Consider the following 23,442-nt stretch of genomic DNA (forward strand, 5'->3'; position numbering starts at 1 on the left):
CATTTACACAATGGAGTACTACTCAGCTATTAAAAACAATGAATTTATGAAATTCCTAGGCAAATGGATGGGTCTGGAGGGCATCATCCTGAGTGAGGTAACATATTCACAAAGGAACTCACACAATATGTACTCACTGATAAGTGGATATTAGCCCAAAAACTTAAGATACCCAAGATATAAGATACAATTTGTTAAATGCATGAAACTCAAGAAGAATGAAGACCAAAATGTGGACACTGTGCCCCTTCTTGGAATTGGGAACAAAACACCCATGGAAAGAGTTACACAGATAAAGTTTGGAGCTGTGAAGAAAGGATGGACCATCTAAAGACTGCCATATCCAGGGATCTATCCCATAATCAGCTTCCAAATGCTGACACCATTGCATACACTAGGAAGATTTTGCTGAAAAGACCCAGATATAGCTGTCTCTTGTGAGACAATGCCGGGGCCTAGCAAACACAGAAGTGGATGCTCACAGTCAGCTATTGGACGGATCACAGGGCCCCCAATGGAGGAGCTAGAGAAAGTACCCAAGGAGCTAAAGGGAACTGCATCCCCATAGGTGGACCATTATTATGAACTAACCAGTACCCCAGAGCTCTTGACTCTAGCTGCATTTGTATCAAAAAATTGCCTAGTCGGCCATCAGTGGAAAGAGAGGCCCATTGGACTTGCCAACTTTATATGCCCCAGTATAGGGGAAAGCCAGGGCCAAGGGGTAGGGGTGGGTGGGTGAGGGACTGTTGGGGGGAGTGTATTGGGGACTTTTTGGATAGCATTGGAAATGTAATTGAGGAAAATACCTAATTAAAAAAAAAACATTTCCAGTGAAGAGTAAAAAGAAGATGTATATGAAGGCCCAAAATTCTGCTTTGTCTTTGTTAATACAGAGAAATAAAGTATAAAAATTTTGACGCGTAAAAAAAAAACAGTTTTAAAATTGTTTCATATCTGGTCCAGTTGAGATTTTTTTTAATTTTTAATATATTTTTATTACATATTTTCCTCAATTACATTTCCAATGCTATCCCAAAAGTCCCCCATACCTCCCCCCCTTTTGGATCTTTTTGGATTTTGTATTTTCTTTGTTTGTTGTGCCGATGTTCTCTATGGAGTCTTCTGCACCTGAGATTCTCTCTTCCACCTCTTGTATTCTGTTGCTGATGCTCGCATTTATGGTTCCAGATTTCTTTCCTAGGGTTTCTATCTCCAGCATTGCCTCAATTTGGGTTTTCTTTATTGTGTCTACTTCCCTTTTTAGGTCTTGGATGGTTTTATTCAATTCCATCAACTGTTTGGTCTGGTTTTCCTGCAATTCTTTAAGGGATTTTTGTGCTTCCTCTTTAATGTCTTCTATTTGTTTAGCAGTGTTCTCCTGCAATTCTTTAAGGGATTTTTGTGCTTCCTCTTTAATGTCTTCTACCTGTTTAGTAGCGTTCTCCTGTATTTAAGTGAGTTATTAAGGTTCTTCTTGATGTCCTCTACCATCATCATGAGATATGCTTTTAAATCCAAGTCTAGCTTTTCGGGTGTGTTGGGGTGCCCTGGACTGGGCGAAGTGGGAGTGCTGGGTTCTGATGATGGTGAGTGGTCTTAGTTTCTGTTAGTAAGATTCTTACATTTACCTTTCGCCATCTGGTAATCTCTGGAGTTAGTTGTTATAGTTGTCTCTGTTTAGAGATTGTTCCTCTGGTAATTCTGTTACCCTCTATCAGCAGACCTGAGAGACTAGCTCTCTCCTCTGAGTTTCGGTGGTCAGTGCACTCTCTGCAGGCAAGCTCTCCTCTTACAGGGAAGGTGCACAGATATCTGGCGTTCGGACCTCCCTTCTGGCCAAAGATGAAGGCCCAAAACAGAACCTTTTCCAGAAGCTGTGTTCCTTTGGCCTGTCACAGAAGCTGTTAGCTTCTGTGTGCACACTCTCACCTGTGCAGACTACTTTTTGGCGGAGTCCCAGAACTAAGATGGGTCCCGCTGCTCCTGAGGCAAAATCCTTCCGGGCCGGGTGGACACCTGTCCCCAGTTGATTTTTAATTGATCAATAAAGATGCCAAGGGCCAATGGCTGGGCAAAGGGATACAGGGTGGGACCCTTAAATTTGTGAGGGTCGAAGGAGAGAGGAGGAAGGGGAGAGGATCATCATGGCTTGGAGGCAGTGGAGATCAATAAACATAGGAATTGCAGGAGGTAAAGTCAACCAGACATGTGAGATTTCAGGTAAGTTGGCCACTGGCCCCTTTACCAATTGGGCCTAGGTGGAGGGTTAGAAGTGCCCAGTCATTGAGTTAGCCAAGGCATCAAAAATAAGCTAATGTGGCTGTGTTCCATTTGTAGATTCAAAGAGCCACTTGGTGGGTGGCTGGAAGTGCCCAACCCTCTGGGAGCCTAAAGCAGAGTAGCTAAAATTCACCATTGCAAGAAGTCTGAACAAGATATTGCAGACCCCACCCATTTTGAACTCTGCTTCATCCTTCCACTCTGGTGTGTACCAGTGTCTGGACACCCTGAGGGAGGAAATAGAGGACCCAGAACCACAGCTGGAGCCTAAAAAAAGCGCACATATGTACCTTGGTCATGGTGTGGGTGGTTCTACCTCTGGGCTGGTAATCCTGGTTTTTAAAAGAAACCAGGCTGAGTAAGCCACGAGAGGCAAGCTAATAGGCAGCATCTCTCCATGGCCTCTGTACCAGCTCCTGCCTCCAAGTTCCTGACTGGAATTTTTGCCCTGCCTTCCTTTAATGATAAACTATAATGCTGCCTTGTATATAGAAATAAACACTTTCTTCCCCAAATTGCTTTTGGTCAAGGTGTTTTGTTATAGCAATAGAAAGCTAATCAAGACACTGTAGATCTCCCGCCTGAACCCGGCAGAGGCTGCCAAGATCCCCAGAGGAGTCTCCATGCTGCAGGACCTCGGGCTCACCTTGGGCTCATGGGTGAGTGGAACACAACATCAGCTGCAAAGAATCACGGAGGGTCTTGTGCCTGCAGGAACAGGGACAAAGGAACCCCGTCCCAACAGAGGCTGGGATTCTTTAGGGTCGGCACCAGCCCCACCATCTTCTGCATGAACACAGCTGAGGGCATTGAGGGCCACAGAGGACTCTCCACGCAGCAGGACCCTTAGCACACCCAGGACCTCGTGATCACAGGAGAGCATGTGGGCGATAGAAGCAACATAGCTTCTTGGACAGGGTCCCTTCGGGCCTTCATCCTCAGCCAGGAGGCAGAGCTGAGACTCAGACCCCTGGGCACTTTCTTTGCCAGAGGAGAGTCTACAGGGAGAGCTACAGGGAGGGCTCTGACCCCAGAACTCAGGAGGTGGATCAGAGCTCCAGAATTCTGGGCACCTGCCCTGCAAGAGGAGAGCTTACCTGCAGAGAGTGCTCTGATCATTGGGACTCAGGTGAGAGTTGGACTCCCAGGAGTGCTGACAGAGGCTAACAGAATCACAGGTGGATTAAACTCCAGCCAGCGAAGGCTAGAACATAAACACCAGAGATTGGCAAATGGTGAAAGGCAAACATAAGAATCTTACTAACAGAAACCAAGACCACTCAGCATCATCAAAACCCAGCACTCCCACCACAGAAATTCCTGGATACCCCAACACACCCGAAAAGCAAGACTCGGATTTAAAATCATATCTCATGATGCTGGTAGACGATTTTAAGAAGGGCATTGATAACTCACTTAAAGAAATACAGGAAAACACTTATAGACAGGCAGAAGCCCTTAAAGAGGAGGCACAAAAATCCCTCAAGGAATTACAGGAAAACACAGCTAAACAGGTAGAAGACCTTAAAGAAGAAACACAAAAATCCCTTAAAGAACTACAGGAAAACACAACAATACACATGATGGAATTGAAGAAAAACACCCAAGATCTAAAAATGGAAATAGAAACAACGAAGAAAACCCAAAGGGAGACAACTCTGGAGATAGAAACCCTAGGAAAGAAATCAGGAACCATAGATGTGAGCATCAGCAACAGAATACATGAGATGGAAGAGAGAACCTCAGGTGCAGAAGATTCCATGGAGAACATGGGCACAAAAATCAAAGAAAATGGAAAATGCAAAAAGATCCTAACTCAAATCATCCAGGAAATCCAGGACACAATGAGAAGACCAAACCTGCGGATAATAGGAGTAGATGAGAATGAAGATTTTCAACTTAAAGGGCCAGCAAATATCTTCAACAAAATTATAGAAGAAAACTTTCCAAACCTAAAGAAAGAGATGCCCATGAACATACAAGAAGCTTACAGAACTCCAAATAGACTGGACCAGAAAAGAAATTCCTACTGACACATAATAATCAGAACAACAAATGCACTAAATAAAGATAGAATATTAAAAGCAGTAAGGGAAAAAGGTCAAGTAACATATATAGGCAGGCCTATTAGAATTACTCCAGACTTCGCACCAGAGACTATGAAAGCCAGAAGATCCTGGACAGATGTTATACAGACCCTAAGAGAACACAAATGCCAGCCCAGGCTACTATACCCAGCAAAACTCTCAATTACCATAGATGGAGAAACCAAAGTATTCCATGACAAAAAAAAAAAAAATTCACACAATATCTTTCCACAAATCCAGCCCTTCAAAGGATAATAAAGGGAAAACACCAACACAAAGATGGAAACTACACCCTAGAAAAAGCAAGAAAATAATCCTTCAACAAACCTAAAAGAAGACAGCCACAAGAACAGAATCCCAACTTTAACAACAAAAATAACAGGAAGCAACAATCACTTTTTATTAATATCTCTTAATATCAATGGACTCAATTCCCCGATAAAAAGACATAGACTGGCTATACAAACAGGACCCAACATTTTGTTGCTTACAGGAAACCCACCTCAGGGACAAAGACAGATACTACCTCAGAGTAAAAGGCTGAAAACAATTATCCAAGCAATTGGTCTAGAGAAACAAACTGGAGTAGCCATTCTAATATTGAATAAAATTACTTCCAACCCAAAGTTATCAAAAAAGACAAGGAGGGGCACTTCATACTCATCAAAGGTAAAATCTACCAAGATGAACTCTCAATTCTGAATATCTATGCTTCAAATGCAAGGGTAGCCACATTTATTAAAGATATTTTAGTAAATCTCAAAGCACACATTGCACCTCACACAATAATAGTAGAAGACTTCAACACCCCTCTCTCACTAAAGGACAGATCATGGAAATAGAAACTAAACAGAGACACATGGACACTAACAGAAGTTTTGAAACAAATGGATTCATCAGATATCTGCAGAACATTTTATCCTAAAACAAAAGGATATACCTTCTTCTCAGCACCTCACAGTACCTTCTCCAAAACTGACCACATAATCGGTCACAAAACAGGCCTCAACAGATACAAAAATATTGAAATTATCCCATGCATCCTATCAGATCATCACGGACTAAGGCTGATCTTCAATAACAACATAAATAATAGAAAGCCAACATTCATGTGGAAACTGAACAACACTCTTCTTAATGATACCTTGGTCAAGGAAGAAATAAAGAAAGAAATGAAAGACTTTTTAGAGTTTAATGAAAATGAAGCCACAACATACCCAAACTTATGTGAAACAGTGAAAGCATTTCTAAGAGGAAAACTCATAGCCCTGAGTGCCTCCAAAATGAAACTAGAGAGAGACACTAGGAGACTGACAGCACACCTAGAAGCTCTAGAACAAAAGGAAGAAAATTCACCCAAGAGAAGTAGATGGCAGGAAATAATCAAACTCAGGGGTGAAATCAACCAAGTGGAAATAAGAAGAACTATTCAAAGAATCAACCAAACCAGGAACTGGTTCTTTGAGCAAATCAACAAGATAGATATACCCTTAGCCAGATTAACTAGAGGGCACAGGGACAGCATCCTAATTAGAAAATCAGAAATGAAAAGGGAGACATAACAACAGATCCTGAAGAAATCCAAAACACCATCAGATCCTTCTACAAAAGGCTATACTCAACAAAACTAGAAAACCTGGATGGAATGGACAAATTTCTAGACAGATACTAGGTACCAAAGTCAAATCAGGGTCAGTTCAATGTCCTAGACATCCTATATCCCCTAAAGTAATAGAAGCAGTCATTAATAGTCTCCCAATGAAAAAAAGCCCAGGACGAGAGGCAGCCAAGACTGCTCTCTGAGGATATTTGAGGGTTTTCATAGTTCATAAGCTCTTCTCATCAGAATATCCCAGTGTCACAGGCAAGAAGGCAGGAATTTACCTCTCATCAATCCACTTTTCCATTCTGTAAGTCATCTCTGGGGACAGGGTTATCTCTCATTGCTTCTCTTGATATATATGTGTTCTGGGTCTGGGAAGGTATGAGAGCAAGAGTTTGAGTCCCCAGAACTCATATTAATTCTGGGTTGATACAGTGGCCTGAGCAGGTGGAGATAAGGGGATTTTCTAGAGAAAGCTGTCTATCAAACTAGCTATATCATTGATCTCTGAGTTTGATTGAGAGGGTCTGCTTCAAAATGTAATGTAGAAGAGCAATGGAGAATTGTTCCTGACATCAACTTAACATCCACCTACAGGTGCTCCCATGTGCAGGTGCACACACATGCACAACACACACACATGAAAATAGGGGAAAGAAGAGAAAAAAAGATGTATATGCAGATGTCTGTCAATCATTCCTGCCCCCGAGTGGAGATGGGATCCAGATGTTATCTCGTCTTGGCTGGACCATGAAAGCAGGAGAGGTGCCCAGAAGTAGCATTGTTGATCCATGGTCACAAGGGAAGTGAGATCAGTTCATTAACTTGACTTTCCTTGTGGAGTCTAGTAAACCCAGATTGTATTCCTTTTGGAAATAGTTGCTATAGACAGAAAGGTACCTCTCTTTGGCTTGTTGCTCCAGGAACAGAGTCTGAGAGTGGAATTCTCCCCTCCTGTGCTCCGTGTCTCCATTGTCAGAAGCTCTGGCCTCATTCTCATCATGGAGCCTGAAAACTAGATGCTTCTAGTTTGTGTCTTATTTTGGGATATTTTCAAATACAGATCATTTTCTGTACTTCTCACATTCACATGGGAGTCTGTGATTCTTCATAGAAGGTTTTACATGAAAATCTCCAAATGTTCTATCGCAGGACCCAGGTTTGGTTCGCAGCATCCACATAGAAGCTCATGGATGTTCATAGTTCCAGTTCTAGGAGATTAATTGCCCTCTTCTGGCCTCTATGGCTCATGTCTGATGTGGTAAACAGACATACCTACAGGCAAGACACTCATACAATAAAGTAAAATAAAAATAAATTTTAAATAGGGCCAGCAAAATGCTTAGTGGTAAAAGGTGCTTGCTGACAAACCTGACAACCCGAGTTCACCTCCCAAGACCACAAGACAGAAGGAGAAAACTGACGCCCACACATTTGGCAGGGTTATGTGATAACATAGCAAACAATGTTTTTAGTCCTGGACATATGCTTTGTGTACAGGATTCTTTCCCCCACCAGCCTTGCCAGGAATTCCACACCCCCAACACATTACAAAATCTTCAGTTGGAGAGAAGAGAGTGGGAGGGCAGAAGAGCAACACTGGTGTTGGGGAAACTAACACCATATTGACATCTTGGAGGAATCCATGATTTAGTCATGAGCATGTAATTTTATTCCTGTTGTTTTCAAATCTCTTTTTTATGGTTAGAGACATTTTCACCTGTGAGATATATATCAGTGGTCTGCATATCCCAAGGGATGTCCTGGCATTATATGTTATTGGGTGGATTTCACCCACTGATGAAGGAGGGGATGAGAGGCAGACACACTCTATACATTACAAGGGAGGAGGAAGAAGAAGAGGATATGTATGATTGATAGGGGGATGAGGGATTCTGTACATAATAAGGAAGGATGAGTGTGTGTGTGATAGGTTGAAGAGTGTGAGAGTCCATCATGAGTGTTCCCACAGGATTTCATCTTATGGGGAGCTGAAGGGTCAGACTTCTAGAATTACTTTGTAAGTGACTTTGGGCTGTTGACCTTCCAAGTTGGAGAAATTGAAATCCTTGACACCTCTCTAATGGAGATAAGTGGCAGTTCTCTACGCAGAATGTGTTTAAAACCTAGGACAGTTCCACCCATTTGCCTAAGAAATTCATGAATTCATTCTTTTTAATAGCTGAGTAGTACTCCATTGTGTAAATGTGCCACATTGTCTGTATCCATTTCTCTGTTGAGGAACATCTGGGTTCTTTTCAGCTTCTGGCTATTATAAATAAGGCTGCCATTATCATAGTGGAGCAAACAATGAATTCACGAAATTCTTAGGCAAATGGATAGAACTAGAAAATATCATACTGATTGAGGTAACCCAATCACAAAAGAACACACATGGTATGCACTCACTGATAAGTGGATATTAGCCCAGAGGCTTGGAATACCCAAGATACAATTCACAGACCACGTAAAGCTCAAGAAGAAGGAAGACCAAAGTGTGGATACTTTTGTTTTTCTTAGAAGGGGGAACAAAATACCCATGAGAGGAGATAGAGAGACAAAGTTTGGAACAGAGACTGAAGGAAAGGCCATCCAGAGACTGTCCCACCTGGGGGTCCATCTCATATACAGATACCAAACCCAGAAACTATTGTGAATGCCAACAAGTACTTGCTGACAGGAGTCTGATATAGCCATCTCCTGAGAGGCTCTGCCAGTGCCTGATAAATACAGAGGTGTATATTCTCAGCCAACCATTGGACTGAGCACAGAGTCCCCAATGGAGGAGCTAGAAAAAGGACCCAAGTTGCTGAAGGGGTTTGCAGCCCCCTAGGAGGAACAACAATATGAACTAACCAGTAACCCCAGAGCTCCCAGGGACTAAACCACTAACCAGAGTACACATGGAGGGCCCCATGGCTCCAGCTGCATGTGTAGCAGAGGATGACTTTGTCGGTCATCAAGGGAGGAGAGGCTCTTGGTCCTGTGAGGGCTCAATATCCCAGGGTAGGGGAATGCCAGGACAGGGAAGTGGGAGTGGTTGAGTTGGTGAACAGGGGGAGGGAGGATAGGCATAAGGGGTCTTCGGCGGGGGAAAAAAAGGAAAGGGGATAACATTTGAAATGCGAATAAAGAAAATATCTAATTAAAAAAAATCCTAGAATAGACAGCAATTTGTAGGAGACACAACTTTGTACGCATATTAAACAAGCCTGGAATTGTAATCACAAGGGTAGAAGCCTATTAGTGTTGGCTACATAGTGGTTAAACCCAGGCAACGCCTGCTTTTGGTTGTTAGCACAGTTATTCTGCAGCTTCATGGCTTGCTTTTACATTAGATTCTATGTGTCTGCATGGTTTTGTGAAATCCATGAATGAAGCTGTGAGTAGAAGTAATTGGTTTCCTTTTTAATCCTATATATCTTATTATTTGTCTTTAAAAGCAATTCCAAGCTAGAGGCGTGGAAAGAGTGCTAGGCAGCATACCAGAAGACCTAGGTTCGATTCTCAGCACTGCCACTGAGGCCCAAAATGAAGTGGAGGATCAGGACTTCAAGCCCATCCTTGGCCTGAGTCAGCTCCAAGATCACTGGGGGAACATTAGAGTTGGTTTCAGAATGAAAAAACCAAAAACAAAAACAAACAAACTTCTGAGAATGGATCCATAGAGTTCCTAAGATATCCAAAGGGGGTCATGGCACAAAAGTATTGTCAACGTGCTTGTCTTGAACCCCACCCTGATGAGTGGCACATTCTTGTGGTGGAGGGGGGGTAATATGAAATGTTAATACTCACTTTGTGAGGAGAGTTATTGAAATGATAACAGAAATCATGTGGTTTGCTCATGTTCAGTGTAGGGTCATAGCAAAACTATAACTGCTTTTTGAGGTCTGCATATGTGTTGATTATTCAGAATGATAATGTGGAATAACAGGAAGTGGGGAAAAGATCCTCCCATTCTGCAGCATCCCCAGACTGCTGTGCTCAAGCTATCCCATGCCTATTAGCTTTGTCTCCAGCATGGTTATTTTACCACCTCCTTCCCAATATCAATACATGCTATGATCCTTAGCCTTGTCCCCCTTCCAAGTCTGGCACTTACCTCTTACAATGGCCAGACACCTTCCTGTGTCAGTGGATGTCCAAGACAATCTTGGCATTCTGCACTGATGTGTATTTTGGCCCAGGCACTTGCTTGTGGCAGAAGTCCATGGCTTAAGTTTCATTATTGCACTATTTTATCTGTTCATGTAAGGCTGCCACAGACTATAGTGCGTTTCTGGATTGCTATTTCAAATGAGAATGATATTCTGAAAGGTCACTGAGACAATCCTAGAGGAAAGTCAGTGGTCCTGGGGATTTATCTGCTTTTTAAAGAGCAGAATAAAGGAAACTGGTCTCAATTTGAGACAGACAAGGCATTAGAAAAGTACATTTTAAGTTGGGTATGGCATTTACAATTCCAGCAATTGGGGGTGCTGAGGCAGGAGGATTACTATGATTTGTGGCTAGCCTCAGCTACAGAGTGAGACTTCCTTGATCTTATCAAGCCATGCCCTGAGTTACTCTATATTATATAAATTAGTGGCCTCCCATGCTGTACACTGTCCTAGGGGACTCCATCTTACACGCAGCCTTTGAGTCCATTGTGAGGGAGAAAGATGACTGCATCCCAAATATTCTATCTCCAGTTTGGAACCATCCACCCAGCAGACTGACAAATGACATACTCCTGAGAATATAAGGTCACTGGAGAGGAATGAAACCATGGGGACATATAAGTACATTAAAATTGCATCAGAGAAACCAGGGTCAAGAATGACTGAGGAGAGGGTGGGATGCTCTGGGCCAGAACCAATAAAGTGACAGATGCAGCATGGCTCCACATCAATGCACCGTTTCATACCTGGTGTGTGTCTTCCTGACTCAGGTGGTCCTCACTATTGACACAACCTACCTGATTGACTATCTCTCCACTTGCTTGCTTGTTTGAACCAGACTGGTCAATTCCTGCTCTGGACCTTGGATTCTGCAACATTGATCTCAAAGTCTGACACAAGCAGTTTCTACTGTCAGCTCCCTTGTGGCACTGGTATGGTTATCTATTTTTAATTTCATGTGTTTGGGTGTTTGACTGGATGTATGTCTCTGTAAAACCTGTGTGCAGTGCCCAGGAAGGATCCCTTTGAACTTTGAGTTACAGATGGTGTGAGTTGTCATGTAGGAGCTGAAAATTGAATCCAGGTCCTCTGGAAGAACAGCCAGTACTTTTCAGTACATTTATCTGTCTGTCTGTCATCTGTCTTTCATCTATCTACTTTTTGTTGATTCAATGTGAATTTCACATCATGCATCCCAATCCCACTCATCTCTCTGTACCTTTATATCTGCCCTCAACCCTGGCAACCTCCCCCATAAAATAAAATAAAGTAGAATGAAAAAAACATTGTTGTGGAAGCTGTAGTGTGTCACAGTGTGTCATAGGGTTTTGTCCACACATCTTTACTTGTAAATGTTCATTGCAAGCAGTCATTAGTCTCGTTCGAAGCCTCTAGTTATGCTACACTATCAATACTGTATCCTCACTGGAACTCCTTTTAGATATTCTTTTGTTGCCCTATGTCATGGAGATCCTGCAGGATCTTCATGAGCTCCAGCAATTCATGGGGTAGATGTTGGGGTGGGCCAACTCAAAGTGCTGGATCTGGGCCTGGGTGGTATCTTGGTCAGCCGCCGGTATTCCTGCACCACTCTCAACAGGTTCAGCTTTCCTGCATTGCCCAGGCAGGGGGTGGGGCCAGCTTTCCTACTCTCATGCCCTCACCACCCTACTGCAGATGAGAGGTGGAGCCAGCTCAACTGTGTCCTCACTACCAGGTCAAGCTTTATTGTGCTGTGCAGGTGAGGTGGAGGGTCCTCTCCTGAGTGCTGCAGCCAGTGAAGTACAGGATACTGTCCTTGGACATCAACATGGTCTCAGGAAGGAAGCAGCTCAGACCAGGATGTGATCTTTGGTGGTAACAATAGCCATGGTCATTGATACAGACACCCGTTGCTACAGGGCTATGGACTCAGACATGACCTTCAGTGATAGTACTGGCAGACTTCACTATGATCTCAGATGGCAGCACAGGCTACTAACATTGGGCCATTCCTCCCACCCTCTTGTTTCTGGTTCTACCTCTCTTCTTAGTGCTCAAACCATTCTGCCTCTTTTCCACCGCACACTTGCACATCTTAGTGGCAGGCATGGCTGGTGGGCCTCTTGGTGTTTTTCACCTGCTTTTGGTACATGCTGACACTCTCTACATTTTTGTTTTTGTGCTTTTTTTTTTTTTGTTTGTTTTGTTTTTGAGACAAGGTTTCTCTGTATAGCCCTGGGTGTTCTGGAACTCATTCTATAGTCCAGGCTGGCCTTGAACTCAGATCTGCCTTCCTCTGCTTCCTGAGTGCAGGATGTTTTTTTAAAAAAATTACCTGTCTTCAGACACACCAGAATAAGGCATTAGAGCCCATTACAGATGGTTGTGAACCACCATATGGTTGCTGGTAATTGAACTCAGGACCTCTGGAAGAGTTGAGCCATCTCTCCAGCTCCCTGAGTGCAGGATTAGAGGCTTAGTTTTACTTTTTAACAAACCATTTATGATGATTTGATTTTCTATTTGTCAAAAGGATTTTATAGATTCAAGTTGACTTTACCTTCTAGAGTAAGAGTGATCAAAATTTCATGGTAATCATTTTACACTTCCTTTTTAAAGTCTTTTTTTTTTTCATGTATTTCAATAGTTTGTTCCCTCCTTCAACTCCTCTGAGGTCCTCCCTACATCGGCAGCCAGTGTTCTTAACTTCTGAGTCCTGATGATCTGGTTCTTTTCTTTTCTTTTCTTTTCTTTTCTTTTCTTTTCTTTTCTTTTCTTTTCTTTTCTTTTCTTTTCTTTTCTTTCCTTTTCTTTTCTTTTCTTTTCTTTTCTTTTCTTTTCTTTTCAACCTATGAGTGTTTTTATTTTTATTAGATATTTTCTTTATTTACATTTCAAATGTTATCCCCTTTCCTATTTTCCCCTCTGAAAATTCCCTATCACTCCCCCCTTCCCCATCCACCCACTTCTGCTTCCTGGCCCTGGTACACCCCTATACTGGGGCATAGAATCTTCACAGTACCAAGGACTAGTACAAGGACTAGGCCATCCTCTGCTACATATTCAGCTAGAGCCATGAGTCCCTCCGTGTGTTTTCTTTGATTGGTGGTTTAGTAGAGGGAGCTCTGGGGGTACTGGTTAGTTCATATTGTTGTTCCTCATAGGGGGCTGCAAACCCCTTCAGCTCCTTGGGTACTTTCTCTAGCTTCTTCATTGGGGACCTTGTACTCAGTCCAATAGTTGGCTGAGAGCATCCACTTCTGTATTTATGAGGCACTGGCAGAGCCTCTCAGGAGACAGCTATATCAGGCTCCTGTCAGCAAGCTTTTGTTGGCATCTGCAATAGTGTCTAGGTTTGGTGGTTATTTATGGGATGGATTCCTAGGTGGGGCAGTTTTTGGATGGTCATTCCTTCAGTTTCTATGCCATACTTTGTGTCTGTAACTCCTTCCATGGGTATTTTGTTCCCTTTTCTAAGAAGGACCAAAGTATCCACACTTTGGTCTTTCTTCTTCTTGAGTTTCATGTGTTTTGCAAATTGTATCTTGGGTATTCCCAGCTTCTGGGCTAATATCCATTTATCAGTGAGTGCATGTCATGTGTGTTCTTTTGTGATTGGGTTACCTCACTCAGGATGATATCCACAGATCCATCCATTTGCCTAAGAATTTCATAAATTCATTGTTTTTAATAGCTAAGTAGTACTCTATTGTGTAAATGTATCACAGTTTCTGTATCCATTCTTCTATTGAGGGACATCTGAGTTCTTTCCAGCTTCTGGGGATTATAAATAAGGCTGCTATGAACATAGTGGAGCATGTGTCCTTATTACATTTTGGAGCATCTTCTGGGTATATGCCCAGGAGTGGTATTGCTGGATCTTCTGGTAGTACTATGTCCAATTTTCTGAGGAACCACCAGACTGATTTCCAGAGGGGTTGTGCCAGTTTGCAATCCCACCAGCAATGGAGGAGTGTTTGTTTCTCTTTCTCCACATCCTAGCCATCATCTGCTGTTGCCTGAGTTTTTGATCTTAGTCATTCTGACTGGTGAGGTGGAATCTCAGGGTTGTTTTGATTTACATTACCCTGATGACTAAGGATGTTGAACATTTTTTTAGGTGCTTCTCAGCCATTCGGTATTCTTCAGTGGAGAATTCTTTGTTTAGCTCTGTACCCCGTTCTAAATAGAGTTATTTGGTTTTCTGGAGTGCAGCTTCTTGAAATCTGGTTCTTTTCTAACCTATACAGACTTTTCCTCACTTCTGAGGTCTCCTGGGCTGGGCTGTAACCTCTTTGACATGTGTTACTATGTGACCCATACAGACATACATAGATATACAGATATATATATATATTTACTGTGCTGTGATGAGAGGTAATAATACTAATTAAAATTGGAATAAATAACTTGTGCATACCTCAGCCAGCCTGCTATTATAGGTAGATTTTTTTCTTTTTACAACAATTTGATGTCATTGAAACTGCTATTGTTTAGGTATGGGTAATTGTTGTCTGCCTAGCAAGCCATTTTATGCTGTTACTAATGTTATAAGGAAACTATCTCATATGTTATTACTACTGTTACAAGGAAACCCTCTCATGTACTGTTGCTAGGAATTTCTTCACCCAAATTCTGTTAAGCTTTGGTGTCCTTGGAAACCAGTCACAATAGAGGTCAGTTAATAATGCTTTGTATAGATAACCACAATAAGTTTGGACCTGAAACCTCCATGGAATTGACATCCTACTTGGCAGAAAGAGACATGTACATGGGTAACTGATATTCCAGTTGGCAAGTTGGGACATAAATGCTCGGCAAGGCAAGTTGCCCCCCTCACCGTTGAATAACCCGACCAATGGGAGCAGGAAAAGTGTACAACAAAGATAGTGTTTTTCAGAAAGTTTTCTGTCCCTAAATTCTGATTGGTGGAATAACTTGGCAAAGATGTTTGTACATTTCAGGCTCAAAAGCTCTGTAGGATTATGGCTTTGGGTTGTAATCAGCTCCCAAGTATGGTCTATGGCCCTGATCAATCAGTCCTGGGGCTAATGCCCAATAAACTATCCCTGTCTGACTGACTTTGGTGTTCATGTGGTTTGTGGGGCAACTCCTGGATCCCAACACTACACCTTGTGCACTTATTGTTATTAAATCAATTCTAACATTCTGGAAAGAAACAAGCAGTTTCGTCCATGTTCCTGTTACTGGTTAGAGTGCTCAGCACAGACTCCTCTCAAAGAAACAAATGAGGAAATAAACACCAACTTCTCCAAAAACTTCCAAACAAAAGCAAAATGAAACTGTTGCAGCAGCAGCAACAACAAAATCAAACCTTTCAAAGGTTAAATAAATCTCAAAACTTAAATTAATCAATTTTCTTCTGGTTAGATGTTTTTTGGACAGACTTGTGGTGTACCCAGGGCCTTGCATTTGATAGACAAGTGCTCCCTCTGAACTACCTCTAGCACTAGCTCTCTCTGATTCTGACCTTTGCTTCAAACAGAGCTCTGTAAAGTCACCTTCAATTTGTACCTTCTCAGCCTCCAAGTGCTGGGATTACTGATCTGAGTCACCACATCTGGTTTGGTTAGAATTTTTATGTTATTTTTATAGTAATCAAATTGTTGAGTTTTGTTTCTTGGAAGTCAAGGGTGGATCAAATGATGTATTATGAGTCATCATCCTGGAACCTGAGTGCTGTTTGGATGGTTGATTCTTTTCTTTTCTTTTATTTCTTTTCTTTTCTTTTCTTTTCTTTTCTTTTCTTTTCTTTTCTTTTCTTTTCTTTTCTTTTCTTTTCTTTCTCTCTCTCTCTCTTTCTTTCTTTCTTTCTTTCTCTCTCACTCTCTTTCTTTTTTATTAGATGTTTAAAAATATATATTTCAAATGCTATCCTGAAAGTTCCCTATACCCTTCCTCCGCCCTGCTCCCCTACCCATCCACTCCCGTTTCTTGGCCCTGGCGTTCCCCTGTACTGGGGCATATAATCTTTGCAAGACCAAGGGGCCTCTCTTACCAGTGATGGCCAACTAGGCCATCTTCTGCTACATATGCATCTAGAGATATGAGTTCTGGGGGTATTGGTTAGTTAATATTGTTGTTCTACCTATAGGCTTGCAGACCCCTTCAGCTCTTTGGGTGCTTTCTCTAGCTTCTCCATTGGGGACCCTGTGTTCCATCTTATAGATGACTGTGAGCATCCACTTCTGTGTTTGCCAGACACTGGCATAGCCTCATACGAGACAGCTATAACAGGGTCCCTTCAGGAAAATCTTTCTGGCATATGCAATAGTGTCTGGGTTTCGTGGCTGATTATGGGATGGATCCCCGGGTGGGGTAGTCTCTGGATTGTTCATCCTTTCATCTTAGCTCCAAACTATGTCTCCGTAACTCCTTTCATGGGTATTTTGTTCCCTATTCTAAGGAGGAATGAAGTATCCACCCATTGGTCTTCCTTCTTCTTGATTTTCTTGTGTTTTGCAAATTGTATCTTGGGTGGTCTATGTTTCTGGGCTAATATCCACTTATCAGTGAGTGTATATCTAATGATGTCTTTTGTGATTGGGTTACCTCACTAAGGATGATATCCTCCAGATACATGATTTGTCCAAGAATTTCATAAATCCATTGTTTTTAATAGCTGAGTAGTACTCCACTGTGTAAATGTACCACGTTTTCTGTATCCATTCTTCTGTTGAGGGACATCTGAGTTCTTTCCAGCTTCTGGCTATTATAAATAAGGCTGCTATGAACATAGTGGAGCATGTGTTCTTATTACCAGTTAGAACTTCTGGGTATATGCCCAGGGGAGGTATTGCTGGGTATTCCAGTAGTATTATGTCCAATTTTCTGAGGAACCTCCAGAGTGACTTCCAGAGTGGTTCTACAAGCTTGCAATCCCACCAGCAGTGGAAGAGTGTTCTTCTTTCTCCACATCCTCGCCAGCATCTGCTGTCACCTGAATTTTTGATCTTAGCCATTCTGACTGGTGTGAGGTGGAATCTCAAGGTTGTTTTGATTTGCATTTCCCTGATGATTAAGGATGTTGAACATTTTTTCAGGTGCTTCTGAGCCATTCAGTATTCCTCAGTTGAGAATTCTTTGTTTAGCTCTGAACCCCATCTTTTAGTGGGGTTATTTGAATTTCTGGAATCCAACTTCTTTTTTTTTTCTTTCTCTTTTTTTTTGATTTTTAATATTTTTATTACATATTTTCCTCAATTACATTTCCAATGCTATCCCAAAAGTCCCCCATAGCGCCCCCCACTTCCCTACCCACCCATTCCCATTCTTTTGGCCCTGGCATTCCCCTATATTGGGGCATATAAAGTTTGCAAGTCCAATGGGCCTCTCTTTCCATTGATGGCCGACTAGGCCATCTTTCGATACATATGCAGCTAGAGACAAGAGCTCCGGGGTTCTGGTTAGTACATCATGTTGTTCCAACAATAGGGTTGCAGATCCCTTTAGCTCCTTGGGTACTTTCTCTAGCTTCTCCATTGGGAGCCCTGTGATACATCCAATAGCTGACTGTGAACATCCACTCCTGTGTTTGCTAGGCCCCGGCATCGTCTCACAAGAGACAGCTATATTTGGGTCCTTTCAGCAAAATCTTGCTAGTGTATGCAATGGTGTCAGCGTTTAGAAGCTGATTATGGGATGGATCCCTGGATACGGCAGTCTCTAAATGGTCCATCCTTTCATCACAGCTACGAACTTTGTCTCTGTAACTCCTTTCCTGGGTGTTTTGTTCCCAATTCTAAGAAGGGGCACAGTGTCCACACTTTGGTCTTCATTCTTCTTGAGTTTCATGCGTTTATCAAATTGTATCTTATATCTTGGGTATCCTAAGTTTTGGGCTAATATCCACTTATCAGTGAATACATATTGTGTGAGTTCTTTTGTGATTGTGTTACTTCACTCAAGATGATGCCCTCCAGGTCCATCCATTTGGCTAGGAATTACATAAATTCATTCTTTTTAATAGCTGAGTAGTACTCCATTGTGTAAATGTACCATAATTTCTGTATCCATTCCTCTGTAGAGGGACATCTGGGTTCTTTCCAGCTTCTGGCTATTATAAATAGGGCTGCTATGAACATAGTGGAGCATGTGTCCTTTTTACCGGTTGGGACATCTTCTGGATATATGCCCAGGAGAGGTATTGCTGGATCCTCCGGTAGTACTATGTCCAATTTTCTGAGGAACCGCCAGACTGATTTCCAGAGTGGTTGTACAAGCTTGCAATCCCACCAACAATGGAGGAGTGTTCCTCTTTCTCCACATCCTCGCCAGCATCTGCTGTCACCTGAATTTTTGATCTTAGCCATTCTGGCTGGTGTGAGGTGGAATCTCAGGGTTGTTTTGATTTGCATTTCCCTGATGATTAAGGATGTTGAACATTTTTTCAGGTGTTTCTCTGCCATTCGGTATTCCTCAGGTGAGAATTCTTTGTTCAGTTCTGAGCCCCATTTTTTAATGGGGTTATTTGACTTTCTGGAGTCCACCTTCTTGAGTTCTTTATATATATTGGATATTAGTCCCTTATCTGATTTAGGATAGGTGAAGATCCTTTCCCAATCTGTTGGTGGTTTTTTTGTCTTTTTGATGGTGTCTTTAGCCTTGCAGAAGCTTTGTAGTTTCATGAGGTCCCACTTGTCAATTCTCGATCTTACAGCACAAGCCATTACTGTTCTATTCAGGAATTTTTCCCCTGTGCCCATACCTTCAAGGCTTTTCCCCACTTTCTCCTCTATAAGTTTCAGTGTCTCTGGTTTTATGTGAAGTTCCTTGATCCACTTAGACTTGACCTTAGTACAAGGAGATAGGAATGGATCGATTCGCATTCTTCTACATGTTAACAACCAGTTGTGCCAGCACCATTTGTTGAAAATGCTGTCTTTCTTCCACTGGATGTTTTTAGCTCCCTTGTCAAAGATCAAGTGACTGTAGGTGTGTGGGTTCATTTCTGGGTCTTCAATTCTATTCCATTGGTCTATTTGTCTGTCACTATACCAGTACCATGCAGTTTTTATCACAATTGCTCTGTAGTAGAGCTTTAGGTCCGGCATGGTGATTCCGCCAGAGGTTCTTTTATCCTTGAGAAGAGTTTTTGCTATCCTAGGTTTTTTGTTATTCAAGATGAATTTGCAGATTGCACTTTCTAATTCGTTGAAGAATTGATTTGGAATTTTGATGGGGATTGCATTGAATCTGTAGATTGCTTTTGGCAAGATAGCCATTTTTACAATGTTGATCCTGCCAATCCATGAGCATGGGAGATCTTTCCATCTTCTGAGATCTTCTAGAATTTCTTTCTTCAGAGACTTGAAGTTTTTATTATACAGATCTTTCACTTCCTTAGTTAGAGTCACGCCAAGATATTTTATATTATTTGTGACTATTGAGAAGGGTGTTGTTTCCCTAATTTCTTTCTAAGCCTGTTTATTCTTTGTGTAGAGAGAGGCCATTGATTTGTTTGAGTTAATTTTATATCCAGCTACTTCACCGAAGCTGTTTATCAGGCTTAGGAGTTCTCTGGTGGAATTTTTAGGGTCACTTATATATACTATCATATCATCTGCAAAGAGTGATATTTTGACTTCATCTTTTCCAATTTGTATCCCTTTGATCTCCTTTTGTTGTCGAATTGCTCTGGCTAGGACTTCAAGTACAATGTTGAATAGGTATGGAGAAAGTGGACAGCCTTGTCTAGTCCCTGATTTTAAGGGATTGCTTCAAGCTTCTCACCATTTACTTTGATGTTGGCTACTGGTTTGCTGTAGATTGCTTTTATCATGTTTAGGTATGGGCCTTGAATTCCTGATCTTTCCAAGACTTTTATCATGAATGGGTGTTGGATCTTGTCAAATGCTTTTTCCGCATCTAACGAGATGACCATGTGGTTTTTGTCTTTGAGTTTGTTTATATACTGGATTACGTTGATGGATTTCCGTATATTGAACCATCCCTGCATCCCTGGGATGAAACCTACTTGGTCAGGATGGATGATTGTTTTGATGTGTTCTTGGATTCGGTTAGCAAGAACTTTATTGAGGATATTTGCATCAATATTCATAAGGGATATTGGTCTGAAGTTTTCTATCTTTGTTGGGTCTTTTTGTGGTTTAGGTATCAGAGTAATTGTGGCTTCATAGAATGAGTTGGGTAGAGTACCTTCTGTTTCTATTTTGTGGAATAGTTTGTGAAGAACTGGGATTAGATCTTCTTTGAAGGTCTGATAGAACTCTGCACTAAACCCATCTTGTCCTGGGCTTTTTTTAGTTGGGAGACTATTAATGACTGCTTCTATGTCTTTGGGGGATATAGGGCTGTTTAGATCATTTTCCTGATCTTGATTCAACTTTGGTACCTGGTATTTGTGTAGGAACTTCTCCATTTCATCCAGGTTCTCCAGTTTTGTTGAGTATAGCCTTTGGTAGAAGGATCTGATGGTGTTTTGGATGTCTTCAGGATCTGTTGTTATGTCTCCTTTTTCATTTCTGATTTTGTTAATTAGGATGCTTTCCCTGTGCCCTCTAGTGAGTCTGGCTAAGGGTTTATCTATCTTGTTGATTTTCTCAAAGAACCAGCTCCTTGATTGGTTGATTCTTTGAATAGTTTTTCTTGTTTCCACTTGGTTGATTTCACCCCTGAGTTTGATTATTTCCTGCCATCTACTCCTCTTGGGTGAGTTTGCTTCCTTTTGTTCTAGTGCTTTTAGGTATGTTGTCAAGCTGCTAATGTGTGCTCTCTCTAGTTTCCTTTTGGAGGCACTCAGAGCTATGAGTTTTCCTCTTAGAAATGCTTTCATTGCGTCCCAAAAGTTTGGGTATGTTGTGGCTTCATTTTCATTGAACTCTAAAAAGTCCTTAATTTCTTTCTTTATTCCTTCCTTGACCAAGGTATCATTGAGAAGAGTGTTGTTCAGTTTCCACGTGAATGTTGGCTTTCTATTATTTATTTTGTTATTGAAGATCAGCCTTAGTCCATGGTGATCTGATAGGATGCATGGGACAATTTCAATATTTTTGTATCTGTTGAGGCCTGCTTTGTGACCAATTATGTGATCAATTTTGGAGAAGGTACCATGAGGTGCTGAGAAGAAGGTATATCCTTTTGTTTTAGGATAGAATGTTCTGTAGATATCTGCCAGATCCATTTGATTCATAATTTCTGTTAGTTTCACTGTGTCCCTGTTTAGTTTCTGTTTCCATGATCTGTCCATTGGTGAAAGTGGTGTGTTGAAGTCTCCCACTATTATTGTATGAGGTGCAATGTGTGCTTTGAGATTTACTAAAGTTTCTTTAATGAATGTGGCTGCCTTTGTGTTTGGAGCATAGATATTCAGGATTGAGAGTTCCTCTTGGAGGATTTTACCTTTGATGAGTATGAAGTGTCCCTCCCTGTCTTTTTTAATGACTTTGGGTTGGAAGTCAATCTTATCAGATATTAGAATGGCTACTCCAGCTTGTTTCTTCTTGCCATTTGCTTGGAAAATTGTTTTCCAGCCTTTCATTCTGAGGTAGTGTCTATTCTTTTCTCTGAGATGAGTTTCCTGTAAGCAGCAAAATGTTGGGTCTTGTTTGTGTAGCCAGTTCGTTAGTCTATGTCTTTTTATCGGGGAGTTGAGTCCATTGATATTAAGAGATATTAAGGAAAAGTAATTGTTGTTTCCTGTTATTATTGTTGTTAAAGTTGGCATTTTGTTCTTGTGGCTGTTTTTTTTTTAGGTTTGTTGAGGGATTACCTTCTTGTTGTTTCTAGGGCGTGGTTCCTGTCCTTGTATTGGTTTTTTTCTGTTATTATCCTTTGAAGGGCTGGATTCGTGGAGAGATAATGTGTGAATTTGGTTTTGTCGTGGAATACTTTGGTTTCTCCATCTATGTTAATTGAGAGTTTGGCTGGGTATAGTAGCCTGGGCTGTAATTTGTGTTCTTTTAGTGTCTGTATAACATCCGTCCAGGATCTTCTGGCCTTCATAGTCTCTGGTGAAAAATCTGGTGTAATTCTGATAGGCTTGCCTTTATATGTTACTTGGCCTTTTTCTTTTACTGCTTTTAGTATTCTATCTTTATTTAGAGCATTTGTTGTTCTGATTATAATGTGTCGGGAGGTATTTCTTTTCTGGTCCAGTCTATTTGGAGTTCTGTAGGCTTCTTGTATGTTCATGGGCATCTCTTTCTTTAGATTTGGGAAGTTTTCTTCTATAATTTTGTTGAAGATGTTTGCTGGTCCTTTGAGTTGAAAATCTTCATTCTCATCTACTCCTATTATCCGTAGGTTTGGTCTTCTCATTGCGTCCTGTATTTCTTGGATGTTTTGAGTTAGGATCTTTTTGCATTTTACATTTTCCTTGATTGTTGTGCCGATGTTCTCTATGGAATCTTCTGCACCTGAGATTCTCTCTTCCATCTCTTGTATTCTGTTGCTGATGCTCGTATCTATGGTTCCAGATTTCTTTCCTAGGGTTTCTATCTCCAGTGTTGCCTCCTTTTGGGTTTTCTTTATTGTGTCTACTTCCCTTTTTAGGTCTAGTATGGTTTTGTTCATTTCCATCATCTGTTTGGATGTGTTTTCCTGTTTTTCTGTAAGGACTTCTACCCGTTTGATTATGTTATCCTGTTTTTCTTTAAGGATTTGTAACTCTTTAGCAGTGTTCTCCTGCAATTCTTTAAGGGATTTTTGTGCTTCCTCTTTATTGTCTTCTGCCTGTTTAGCAGTGTTCTCCTGCATTTCTTTAAGTGTGTTATTAAAGTCCTTCTTGAAGTCCTCTATCATCATCAGGAGATATGCTTTTAAATCCGTGTCTAGCTTTTCCGGTGTGTTGGGGTGCCCTGGACTGGGCGAAGTGGGGGTGCTGGGTTCTGATGATGGTGAGTGGTCTTGGTTTCTGTTAGTAAGATTATTACGTTTACCTTTCGCCATCTGGTAATCTCTGGGGTTAGTTGTTATCGTTGTCACTGTTTAAAGATTGGAGCAGAAGCTGTGTTCCACTCACCAGCAGTCCCAAAATCCTGCAGCAGGGGTCGTGGGTAGCTGGCGGGTGTCAGGCAACCCTGCTCTCCCGCTACCCTGGCGCTGATCTGGCTGGATGAGGCCTGTGGCCCTACTCAGGCTGGTTTCTGCTTCCCTAACTAATGCAGTCCCAGGTCCCGCGCAATTGGATTGGAGCAGAAGCTGTGCTCCACTCACCAGAAGTCTTAAGCTCCTGTGGCGGGTGTTGTGGGTAGCTGGCGAGTGTCAGCCGACCCTGCGCCCCAGCTGCCCCGGTGCTTTTCTGACCGGAAGAGGGTTGTGGCCCTATGTAGGCCGGATTTCTCTC

This window comes from Mus caroli, unplaced genomic scaffold (genome assembly GCF_978045245.1).
Source record: "Mus caroli unplaced genomic scaffold, Mus_caroli_1 scaffold_12, whole genome shotgun sequence".
NCBI classification, from domain to species: Eukaryota; Metazoa; Chordata; class Mammalia; order Rodentia; family Muridae; genus Mus; species Mus caroli.